A 14,177-nucleotide genomic window follows, 5' to 3' on the forward strand; every position below is an offset into this window, starting at 1 on the left:
GTCACCAACAACAATGTAGTTTAGAGTTTAAAGGTTTGTTTGGTTTTCCAACTGGGAAAGGCCACTTAAAGCATCCAATTAAATGTCTCAACTACTTTGCATTGCATATCTCATCTGGTGACATAATTGGGTGATCCATATTACCTGATAACATATATAGACAACCCATATTGAAATATTCTAGGGTTTGTTAGGTTTGCAAGTTAACTATGGATGGTGGAATCTCATTTATTTTGGACTCACTTATCCTGAAGTACCTCAAGTGAAAGAACTTCTCTATTGCATCAAAGAAGACTTCTTTGAAAGGGTAGAACCTACTTTTTTCAAGATCTAACTCTCAACAATCTCAATTTTTTGTATAGAAATTCTATCTCTCCTATTTTGGCGAATTCATTTTCCAAGTTGAAGAACAAAAGGGTTCATAAAGGCAAATTTGATGAATGATCAAAGGATTCAAACATTTTTAATCCACAGCTACGAGAAGCTAGTCTTCGATGTTTGCAGGGAGATAGTGCGGAATAAACATTTCCATCATAAGAAATTTAACTCCTTCGACTTTTCAATTGCAAAATCTCAAAGAAGATCATGCGCTCGGCAACTATAGCGATCCCGGATTTACCCTTGTTGTACAGCGATCCGGACATATGTCCGTGGATGTTGGTAGTTGATTATTTTCTTGTTTACATCCTTTTTACTTTGTATTTGAGTTATAGGATGTGTTGGGCAGGTTTGTTACAGGTTGGTTGAGTTTAGAAACCAAAACTAGTTGCCCAGATTTTGACCTGTCCGCTCGAGCGGGGGTTTTGGCGCTCGAGCGGGAATTGCACCCATCCAGTATTTCCTGTGCAGTATTGGACGCTCGAGCGTGGTGTTGGCCGCTTGAGCGGGGTTGTGTGAGTACCGCTCGAGCGGGGAGATGGAAGCTCGAGCGAAGACCTGGTTCTGTAAAAGTTCTGGGAGTGTGTATCCGCCGCTCGAGCGGGATTGTTGACGCTCGAGCGGGAGTCTGTGAGTGACGCTCGAGCGGGGTGTTTGGCGCTCGAGCGGGGTGACTGGATTTAAGTTCCGTGTTTTGACTTTTCAAATCACTTTTTCACTTTCTCTTCTCTGTCCTACTTTTCCAAAAAACACCATTGTTGAGCCTCTCACTCTAGAACTCTACCTTCTCTCTAGGTTTTGATCTAGTAGGAGTGATTTGCTCATCTTTGGCCTTTACAAAAAAGTTGTTGATCGTCGAGGGTTACATTTTAATCTGAAAATTTCGGGATTTGGAGCACGTTGGGTTTTGTCATCTTCTCCCTTGGGGCTCCGGATTTGAGGTAGGGATATCCTACTCCTCTCTATGGATTTTGTCTTTAAATTTTGGTATTTTGAGATGTTGGGGTTGGTTTGGTAATTTTGTGAAAGTTTGGGGCTTTGTGGTATTTTACAAAAGTTGGGGTTTTATTTATAATAAACCTAGATGCATGTTTGGTATAGAGAAATGGAATAAATGTTGAATCATTGATGAAAATGGGACCTAAGGGTTGAAATGGTAATTATGGAAAATGACCTAATTACATTATCTGATTAATTGGGATAATTAATTGTGAGAAATGAGGAAATGAAATGGAATTGTTGAGATTGGGAGTGTATGGGGTTAAAGGGTGTAGTTGAATTGTTTATCACACACCAAATTGAAATGTTGATTGAATATCCATTTGTGCATTTATTTTCTGTTTAGAAATAATTGCTTTGGGCTATCGGTGAAGGATAGTCGTGATTGTTGTAGACAATGCATGATGATTAGGCAAACGAAAACTAATCAATGGAATGTGTCATGGAATTTGACGGTTGATAGAATACATTAATTGTATGTATTGAGTGATGGTATATAGAACCAATGTGTTTGTATACGTTATGTGTAGAGGAGGAGATGGGGGATGTACTCCGCGGTTTAGGGAAAGATAGGGGATGTACCTCTAAACCAGATAGTGTTGGGAGAAGATAGGGGATGAACTCCGTAGATACAGCTCATATGCTTGTCTAGAGAAGTGAAGATAGAGCTCATATGCTTATCTTTGTGAAGTGTGGATACAGCTTATATGCTTATCTGTGAATGTGGGATATTGTCGTTATACATATCTGTTGAGAATGTGGATATAGCTTATATGCTTATCTGTGAATGTGGGATATAGTTTTTATACATATCTGTTGAAATGATGATAGAGCTAACATGCTTATCTGGTGAAAAAGGGAAAATGAAAAGTAACTTGGACTCATTAGTCGTATGACATAAATATGTGATTTATGTGAATGTATCAGTGTTGGCCATCTATCAATTGCTAATCTTTTAGTCATTGTTCATGGTTGGTTTAGTATATTTCTACTGGGCTGTGGCTCACCCTATATGGGAATATCATTTTCAGGTACAGGTAGCATGCCACCTCCAAGGTCATAGCTTGGGAGGCTAGAGGCGGACATACTTTTGTCGTTTTACTTTTGATGTATTACATGTAAATTCAAGCCTAGGGCTTAATATGTAAATGAGTTAGTACTCTTTGTTATAACCAAGTGTTAACTTGGAAAGCTGTAAGCCCGTAGGGCATTTTGCTTTTGTTGTTAACATGTAATACTTTTGTAATGAAACTCTGATAAATAGAAGAATGTGGTTATTTCATATGTCAATGAATGTCTTATTTGATGGGTTTAATGCTATTATTTTGAGGGCGTTACAGCAACTTCTAATTCTCCTCCAGTTTCTTTTAGCTACTTGAATCAAATTTCTGTCAATCAGCTCATTTAAATATTCTGCAACCGTATCCTCTAAAGCTTCTCTACTTGCTTGTTGTATGAAACCTTTTGCCAACCATAATTGTACTCTTCTAGTGTTCAGTATTTTTTAAAAAATAAGTTTTGAAAACCAAACCAAAAATTCCAAATATGCTCCTAAATGTTGTATTTCAATTGGTTAAGTTGTATTTAACCTCGCATTGCACATTTGCAGGAACAACTAAGATTAAAAACCTTGATGAGAATATTGGTGCCTTGAGAGTGAAGCTCATAGAAGATGATTTAAAAGAGATATCTGATGCAATGCCCATCCTCAAGATCGCGGGGCCTAGAATATATGAAAGTTTACTCGTGTCTCATATATTTTTGCAAACACACCGCTGCCAAAGAATTCCAAGTGATTGGATTTATATATATATATTTTTTTTTGTGATGGAATTAATGTTAATAGTGTTTTTGATCTATTTTGTATTTCCTCTTGTAGCTTGTTGTGGCGTTAGTGTGTTGTCCTAATAACATTGTGTTCCGATGGTGTCAAGTTTGTTAGGAAAAATAAATGATTTCCCACAAGTAAATCAATCAATGGGAATAACAACTAATGCGGAAAAATTAAATCAACAACGACACAAGAATTTTACGTGGTTCCCTCAATGTGAGGTACATCCATGGGATCGAAATCCGATTCCACTATCAACCAAAAAGTTTCCAAACGATTACAAATGAGACACGAATGGTCTCACAAACCACTCTTAGGTGAATTCCAAATAATCACAAATAATCAAGAGGAAAGATATCACCAAATAGACGAACAAAAGTCTTCAAAACAGATTGTAGAAACCCAAAGTAATAGACCCAAATCAATCTCCACTCAAGCAATCAAATATGCACCCAAACAAAACTTCCAAGCCTCTGTAGCAAAACAGCACCCACCGAAATTGATCACCAATACCATGTAACAGTTGCACGCACCAAGGAGATAAAACAATCATAACCACCGGATATATAGAAGAACAAAAACAATATATATAAATATATTGTTAAATCTTGGGCTTTCAGCATTCCCGCTTCATGTGCCCTTTCTCATGGCAATAATAGCACTCAATGTCTTTCTTTGAAAATGAATCATCCCTTGATTTGTCACAGCTTTGATCACAACCATGAGGAGTCTTACTCCTTCCCCTTATTTTGCTTTGGCCTCTCACAACAAATGCCTCTGAATGAGAAGAACCTTATGATTTTCTTCTAGTTTCTTCATTCAACAAGCTACCAGTGACTTGGCTCATTATGATAATTCCATCAGGCGTCGAATTACTAACCATCAAAACCAAAGTCTCCCAAATTTCGGGTAGAGAACTAAGTAGCATCAAAGCCTGCAACTCATCATCAAAAACAATTTTTATAGAAGCAAGTTGGTTAACAATACTCTTTATTTCATTCAAATGTTCCAGAATAGGGCTGCCATCTTTATAATTTAAATTAACCAACTTTCGAAACAAAAAAGCTTTATTTGTGACTGATTTTCTATCATAAAGACTTTCTAATTTTTTTCATAAATCATGTGCCGAAGTTTCAGTAGTAACATGATGAAACACACTATCATCAATCCATTGACGGATAATACCAATGGCTTTTCGTTTAAGCCTCTTCCATTCATCATCTTTCATACCCGCGGGTTTGCCACTATCACCCTCAGTAAGCCCATACAAATCTTTACAAAATAATAAGTCCTCCATTTAGTTTTCCTAGGTACCCAATTGCTTTCATTGAAACTAGACATACGACCCACATTCTCTTTCATTGATTTACGCAAATAAATATATCCAAATAAACCGTAAGCTCTGATATCAGTTGTTAGGAAAAATAGATGATTTCCCACAAGTAAATCAATCAATAGGAATAAAAACTAATGCGAAAAAATTAAATCAATAATGATACAAGAATTTTACGTGGTTCCCTTAATGTGAGGTACTTCAAATTTTCACAGATTGCTTATGGTTGGTCGAATACCTTTGTGGTACATCATCATGAGATTGGGCTTTGCAACTGCTAATTTTGGAGATTTGATCTTTACTTAATGCTTTTGATTATGTAAATATATGTAAGGTAAGTCAGTAGGTAGTCAAGCCAGCTTATGTTTTTGCTAAAATTGTCCTTCGGGGTAGTTAACTAGTAATATTTGGTTATGTCTATTATGGAAGTTGGTTTGGCTTTTAATATCAAAAAAATAAGATTGTGATGTTAGTGTATCTTTTGGCTAAGCATTTTCATAGTACAAGATGGATGAGATGTGAATACCAAGTTTAATGCCCAAAATGTAGCCCCATAACTGAGAGAAAAAGAAAATAGGGAAAACTCTCTTTTAAATCTTTTGTGTCACATGATAAGATGTTAGTAGGTTTGACACTAGCTATTATATTGATTCAAATTTTAGACCTCACTTTACTGGCAATTAAATACTCTGATCATTGGTTATAGTTCGATTCCATCAAAGCTTGGCGGTAATGGAAGAGAGGGCTTTTGTTTGTGGCGGTGGCAATGACCATGATGGTCTTATTGGTAGTGGTGGTGGTGGTGGTGGATTTTGGGCCAATATTTCCTTTGTCTACAAAAATGTCAAGTTTTAACCGTTCAACCAGTGAACCACCCAATTCTTTGCAACATGCTCTGTTTGCCTTTGTGCTCCTTGACCTCATGGAGGAGCTTAACTCAACCATCAAGTGACTCTCCTTATTGCCTTTCTTATTAACCACCCCATAAGCAGTGTTTGGGAAGTTGTGCTGGGAGGTTTTTTTTGTTAAAATAGTTAATAAAGGAAAAATAAATATAAAATAATTAATAAGATAAAATGTCACATCTAAATTATAATTATTTAACTTTCTCTCTTACAAAAATCAAATCAATTAAAAAAAAAGGCCAATTATCATTCCAAATACAACCTTTTTAATCAGACTAAACAACTAAGCAATTAAAAAGCCAACTAAAATAATGAATATATATTTTGACAATAGAATGGATGTTCATAACAATATATATCATCACAATTAAAAAGTAATAGCCAATAGTAGTAGTAATATAACCACACAATAAGCTTTTATACATAAATAATAAAAAGAGAAGTCATTGGAAATCCAAATACAACAAACATGACAAGCACACCAACATGACAACAAATAAAAGGGAAAAATAAATAAATAAATAAAAAGAACTCTAAGTCTCCAACAGCACAATAGGCACACAAGCATCACCAACAACTTTCTTTGTTTCCACCAACTTTCATTCTTGTTAAATAAATAAAATGAAAAAAAAAAACCCTAAGATGTAAGAAATGTGTTAAAAAATAAAAAATGAAAAACAAAATTCTTAAAGATGTATGTAAAAGATGGTATCAATTATCACACGGGTGACACACGTGCGGTGGGTCAATTACTATATGCTGGTTACATCACTTGAGGTAGGACATGTGTTGACGTGGAAGTGTGAGGTGGAGATACTATCTAAAATATAGCATTACTGTCTTACCTTTTACACATCACCAATATTAATTTAAGTTGTAACTAATACATATTGTAACATGATTATTTTATTTTCGAAGCATGATTTTTTAGATAATTGAATGACGGAATCATAATGTCTCTCCAGAAATCTTTTCATTTGTCTAACTCACTAAACTAGCAAGGAACAAAATGCTTGGATTCATCATTTGGCAGATAAACAAACAAGCGCTATCAAAACAAGTCCATATATGAATTAGTTTAATAAAAATAAAAAAATAAAAAACTCCTAAAACTCTTGTTTTGTTTCTCACCTATTTTGGTGAGAAACAAAAGTAGTTGTATAAAAAAAATCAAAATACTTAAACTCACTATCAAAATACAAAGCATTAATAATAAAAAGACGTGTTTTCTCTTTCTAAACCCATTTTCTAGATCATTACAAGTTCAATTTTTCAAAGTAGCTAACGAAGTTCAATTTTTCATTACAAGTACGAATTACCATACACCAATACAATAGAAAGCTAGACATTTTTGCGGAAAATTCTTTCCTACCTTCAATGGCATATCCTTCTGTAAACTCAGTTGAAATGAACAAGCATTTTCATGGGCAAAGGTTCCCATGTTTTTCTGAACGAGCGCGGGTAAAGAAACTAATCCAAGACTATAGGTTTAGGGTAGCTACTTGAAATATAGGAACTTTAACTGATAAGACGATGGAGTTGGTAGATGTTATGATTATGAGGAGAGTTAGTATAGCTTGCGTACAAGAAACTAAGTGAACGGATGAGAAGGCTATAGAAATTGAGGATACCAGTTTTAAACTGTATTATAGTTGTAAGGATAGACGCAGGAATAGGGTATGGATCTTAATTGCCAAGGGTCTTGTGGAGAATGTAGTGGCGGTCATTAGAAAAGGGGATAGGATTATGTTAGTTAAACTAGTTATTGGAGGGAATATAGTGAACGTTATTAGTGCATACGCCCCTCAAGTAGGATTAGATGATTAGACTAAGAGGGATTTTTGGGCGCAAATGGATGAGATCTTATAGGAGATACCCATAGAAGAGAACCTGGTTATAGGTGGAGATTTTAATGGCCATGTAGGCAAAGATAAACTAGGCTATGAAAGGGTGCATGGTGGATATGATTTTGGTGATAGAAATGAGGCTAGAGAGAGTATTTTAGATTTTACGTTGGCTTCTGACCTGGTGGTGGCCAATGTATAAGAAGAGGGAGGAGCATTTGATAACCTTTAAAAGTGGGTCAGTTAAGAGCCAAATAGATTACTTCTTAGTGTGAAAAGTGGACTGCCTAAAATGCAATGATTGTAAGGTGATTCCTGGAGAGAGCCTGACCTCTCAACATAGGATTTTGGTACTAGATTTATGTTTTAGAGGGCAATACCAAGCTAGGAAGGATGGTGGGCGTCGTAGGACGAGATGGTGGGACCTAAAAGGGGATAAATTAGAAATATTTAAGAATAGAATGGATAAGAAAGGCACTTGGGCCTTGGAAGATTATGCTAACACTATGTGGAACTCGATGGCCAATTGTATAAGGAGAATGTCAAGGGAAGTTCTTGGAGAGTTGAAAGGAACGGGACCCAGCTCTAGGGAAACTTGGTGGTAGAAGGAAGAAGTTCAAGCGATAGTTAAGGGGAAAAAAAAGTGCTTTAAAAAGTGGCAAAATGATAGAACTGAGGAAAACCTTAAGAGCTATAGATTGGCTAATAAGGAGGTCAAGAAAGTAGTGAGAGATGCTAAGTTGAAAGCTTATGATGATCTATACACTAGACTAGATAGCAAGGAGGGAGAGAAGAGGGTATACAAACTTGCTAAGATACGAGAGAGGAAAATAAGAGATTTTAATCAAGTTAAGTGCATCAAGAGTGAGGATTCTAAGGTATTGGTGAGGGATGAAGAGATTAAGGAAAGATGGAAGAACTATTTTAAGAAACTATTAAATGAGGAACATGGAGGTACGGCAATAGGGGAAGAAATAACCAGTAATACGATAAACCAAGACTATAGGTTATATTGCAGGATTAGGAACTTTGAAGTGGAGATTGCACTTAAGAAGATGAAATCAAATAAGGCTTTAGGACTAGATGATATCCCTATTGAAGCTTGGAAGTGTTTGGGTAAAAAGGGGGTTGCTTGGTTGACTAGGTTGTTTAGCAAAATTTTGTTGACTAGGAACATGCCAGATGAGTGGAGGAAGAGCATTTTAGTGCCAATCTATAAGAATAAAGGTGATGTCCAGAATTGCAACAACTATAGAGAAATCAAGCTAATGTGTCATATAATAAAAGTATAGGAGAGGGTGATAGAACGCAGATTGCGAGATATAACGGAGGTGTCAGAGAATCAATTTGGGTTTATGCCTGGCAGGTCAACAATGGAAGCAATCTATCTTTTGAGGAGAGTAATAGAAAAATATAGAGAAAAGAAAAAAGACATTCATATGGTGTTTATCGATCTTGAAAAAGCATATGATAAAGTGTCCCGGGATATAATATGGTGGGTGTTAGCAAAGAAATGGGTGACAAAAGGTTACATTGATGTGATTAGGGATATGTATGAAGGGTTGGTGACCACTATTAGATCGCCTGCTGGAGAGACAAATGAATTTCCTATCACTGTAGAGCTACACCAAGGATCTACCTTAAGTCCTTATCTTTTTGCTTTAGTTATGGATGAGTTGACAAAAAATATCCAGGATGAAATGCCATGGTGTATGCTTTTTGCAGACGATATAGTGCTAGTGGATGAGACCAGAGAAGGAGTTAATACAAAGTTGGAGATTTGGAGAAAAGCTCTTGAATCTAAAGGATTCCGGATAAGTAGAACTAAAATAGAGTACATAGAGTGTAAATTTAGTAACAGTAACAACGAAAGCAGAGGAGAAGTAAAGATTGAGAATTAAGAATTGCCTAAGAGTGAACATTTTCATTATTTAGGGTCGATTATCACAATAGCGGGGGAGATTGATGCGGATGTGGCCCATAAGATTAAGGCGGGATAGTGTAAGTGGAAAAGTACGTCTGGGGTATTGTGCGATAAACGAATACCCACTAGATTTAAAGGTAAGTTCTATAGAACGGCTATTAGACCAGCGATGTTGTATGGGACGAAGTGTTGGCCAACCAAGAAACAACATGTAGATAAGATGAGTTAGACTGAGATGAGAATGCTAAGGTGAATGTGTCGCAAGACTAGATAAGACAGAATTAGGAATGAGTGTATTCGGAAATGGGTAGGAGTAGCATCGATAGAAGATAAGTTGAGAGAAAATCGATTGAGATGGTTTGGTCATATTCAACGGAGACCAACAGATGCAGTAGTGAAGAGATGCGATGCTGTAAAGGTAGATGGAAGTGTTAGGGAACGGGGTAGGCCTAGATTAACGTTGGTTAGCATTGTAAATAGAGATATGGATCTACTTAATTTGACTAACGAAATGGCCTTTAATAGGGCCACGTGAAGAAGAAGGATTCATGTAGTCGACCCCATTTGATGGGACTCAAGGTTTAGTTTGGTTTGGTTTGCAAGAGCTTAACCCACCCAAAACAAAATGAAAAAATGAGTAAAGTGTGTCAATAAACATAACACCTTGGCCATTCATAGGAACTAGAAATGTACTAACATGTAGACACACACGCACAAAGTCACACATGCACACATACAAATGCATGTATTAATAAGTACTAGAGATGTCCCCACACGTGCATTTTACTACACTTATTTATCTCCACTCTTCTTCCACACAAAAAAATCCCTCATTTTGAACTTACTATTTAAATTCTTCTAAAACTAAAATGCTATGATTTTACCAACAATATTGAGAGAGACTTTGTGACCAAATCGAAAAGAAATGTTTTTTGGACACAAATTAAAAAAAAAATTACGCTCTGTTTGGTTTAACTTTTCAAAAACTATTTTCAAATGAGTTTTCATTTGTATTTAGGGATTTTTTTCTTCATATTTTAATTAATTTTTTTATATTTTTTAGATTCACTTAATCTAAATGCTTATAAAAGGGGGGGGGGGGGGAAGAGACTAAAATATAAAAATAGTTGACTAAAAACAAACGAAAATTAGAAGAAAAAAAAAAACTATGTGCGTTTTTGTTTGAATTTTCATTTGTATTTAGTAAAAAAAAAATTTCTTCTACATTTTAGCCAATTTTATTTTTATGTTTTTTAGATACATCTAATTTTGGTATATCTAAAATGTAAAAATAAAAAATAAAAAAACAGAATATAAAAAACAGTTCATTAAAAAGAGATGAAAACCTGTTTAAAAATGAATTTTAAAAAATAGAAAACTAACTTTTTTTTTGGGTGAAAAGTGGGATGGGGTTAACAATATTTTGTCCAAATATTAGGGGAGGTGAATGTAATTTATCTGAAAAAATTAAATTACAAATACAACCCTGAGATTTATTTAAAATACAAATTACTTCTTATAGTTTTAAAAATTACAAATACTCTATTGTAAAAAAATTTATTTAGCAGAATTAATAAAAAAAAATAAAATTTCTAACTACTCTCCTATACGACAATAAAATTATCTGCATTATTAATTGAAATATATTTATGATATTATTAAAAACTGTTAATTGATTTAATAATTTTTTTTAAAAAAATGAGTCATTTGTTGTGCGATTAAAAATTTAAAGAGGCGAGATGTAATTTTTAAAACTATAACGGATAATATGTATTTTAAGCAAGATGCATTTATAATTTATCTATTTTAAAAAAAAAAAGGTAAATCAACCCCAGTATATATGGTGTTCAATTTTTTTTTTCTTCATATATTGGTAATGCTATATGGCTCAATATATATATATATATAAGGAAAGAGTGAAGTTGCAGAGTTGAGTTGAGGAGGAAGAAGAAAGTGGAAGTGATCGATTACACAAACAATGGCTGATTTTGAGATGCCCAAAGTTAGACTCGGAATCCACGGATTTGAGGTAACAAAACCCTAATTACCCTTCTTTTTTTTTCTTCCAAATTCCCACCAATAATCGGTATTTGTTTCAGTTCATACACGATTATGGAGCTAGAATTTGAAATTCAGATGATTATCAATATACATGTCGGTTCAATTCTTTACACTCCAATCGCATTTGCATCGAGATATTTGTGTATGTGTGTGTAATAGAATATATATATATATACAGTAGATTGAATTTCAGTCTCAGTAGTGCTTCAAATCAAGCTTTTATTTGAATAGACTGCGAAAAATCAGAGTCTTGTTGATTTATTTTAATTATTTTCTGGCTGGGTTATATTTATTTTAGTTAAGCCAATTTGTACTTTTGAAATAATACTTGAAAAGCTTTGATTTGCTGACAACAGCCAAAATCAAAAAATTTATCCATTATCAAAAGTTTTCCTGGCAACAGACAGGACTGCCATGATTTATGAAACATAGATATGAATACAAGATAGAGAAACAACATGAGAAGGATACCAATATGACAAATTTATAATAAAATAAAAAAAAAAGTATGATACAACAATAAATATGTATTGCACCAGCTACGATAAACTGCTAAGAACCTACCGGAACTTTCAATTAAGTAGTTTTCACCTCCTAAGCATTGCATCTGCACTTTGCTAAGTCAAAAAGTGATGCGGTGTGTAGTTAGCTTTCTTGCAGAAAGGCAGACTTGAAACTGACTTACAGCTTGCTTTGCTCTGGAGGGAGCTTCCTGAATCAAACCAACTCGGCTGGACTGATCGGTATACCAATAATCAAGTCTTCAGTCAACTGGTTCTCGTCTAGAGTGAATATGCCACTGATGCATAAGGCAGTGTGGCACCTACTTAATCACATAGAGTTTGTAGCTAGGCATACACAAAGACCTAAACATTGCATTAGACTAGGTGGTCAAAATAGAAAAAAGACGAGCTGCTAACATGAAGCTACCTTGTTTGCATTCTAGAAACGGTAGCTTCCACACCCTTCTTGCCTGCTGAAATTGATGTGAATGATCGTGACAGCTCTTCAAATCCTATTCAGTCTGATTATATATGTCACTGAAACAAAGTGATTCCATTCTGTCTTTGTTTTATTTTCAGATTCCAAGGATGATCCACCGTGGTCCAATGGTAGCCCATCAGCATTCCTCACAGATTGGTCTACTGTTAATTGAGACCAGGGCATTGAATCTGTTTTGCACTTTGATGTGACAACATTCAAGAACAAGTTGGATTGGGTTTGAAAACTACACTAAACCTATATATATATATATATATATCTTGTATGTATGTATGTATGTATGTGTATAAATATAAAAGTAATTTTGTCATAACATATTTATTACTAATTATGTATTTGAGTATCAGTTAAATGTTCTTTATTTCAGTTTTATAACATATTCATGTAAAAAAAGATTAAGGTTATATTATGAGGATGCAAATTTCAACAAAAGTTGACATGCTTTAATTTTACTGTTTCTCAATTTTTCCGGTCTAGTACGCAAAGTTTTTGAAGAAACTAGTCTTACATTTATTCTAACAATTATACTCTAACATTACACAAGAAATGTCACATCTTGTTGTCAAAATATGTTGAATACTTGGAGTATCTTGAACATATATGATACTTTGATTCTAAAATTAAAGACAAATAAACTTTAATTGGGATATTTTTGGGAAGTATTGGATAAGCATTTGTGAGTATCCAAAGAGTATTGGTATCCAATACAATTTCGATATGGAAGTATCCATGCTTCATAGGCTATGATAACAGGTTAAGGTTGTTTTTTGTTAGCTTCACAGATGAAGATGAAAAGGAAGAAGAATGAACCGAGAGAGAAAGAGAGAAGTCGCTACTCTAATATTATTTCAATGATAATAGGGTTACAACTTAAGCATACGTATTTAAGTTAATAAACATAAACATAAGCTAAAGTACTAAACTACCCTTAGATAACAATAACACTTAACACTCCCCATCAAGTGGGTGCAAATATATCTCTTATGCCCAAGTTGCAACAAATAGGATGGAAGACCTTATTGCTAAGACCTTTAGTAGATATGTCAGCCAATTGATCTTTCGACTTCACATAAGGCATATATATCAGACCCTTAGTCAATTTCTCCTTAATAAAATGTCTGTCGATTTAAATGTCTGATAGTAGCTTTGTTGTCACAATACAAAGTCACGGGTCCATCACAAATGATTCCTATATCGCCCAACAAGGATTGAAGCCACATAAGTTCACATGTACCATGTGCTATAGCTCTATATTCTGCTTCTGCACTAGACCTGAACACAACTGCTTGCTTCTTACTATGCTAGGTAACCAAATTTCCCCCCACAAAAGCGCAGTAACCAAAAGTAAATCGCATGTCATCTATAGAACTAGCCCAATCTGCATCTGTGAAGACCTCTAACCTCAAGTGGCCATGATTTGAAAACAGAATCCCTTTTCCCGAAGCTGATTTAAGGTACCTTAAAATGCAATATGTTGTATCTAAATATGTTGCACGAGGATCATGCATGAATTGACTCACTATTCTGACTGCATGAGCAATATCAAGACGAGTATGGGATAGATATATAAGTCTTCCCACAAGTCTCTGGTACCTATCCTTATCACCAACACCACTGCAGAGACGATGGTTAGCTTCAATGGGCAAATCAAAAGGTTTGCAACCCAACATGCTAGTTTCTCCAAGAAGATCTAGAACATGCTTCCTTTGAGAAATAAAAATGTCTTTGTCAGATCTAGCAACTTCAATTCCAAGAAAGTATCTCAAAGAGCCAAGATCTTTGATCTCAAATTCCTTGGCCAATTGCCTCTTGAGATGCGTCACTTCCTCCTTATCATTTCCTGTCACTACTATGTTATCCACATATACAATAAGTACAACAACCTTATTTGCATTGTGTT

This window comes from Camellia sinensis, chromosome 5, assembly GCF_055761805.1.
Source record: "Camellia sinensis isolate YWXY chromosome 5, ASM5576180v1, whole genome shotgun sequence".
NCBI lineage: Eukaryota > Viridiplantae > Streptophyta > Magnoliopsida > Ericales > Theaceae > Camellia > Camellia sinensis.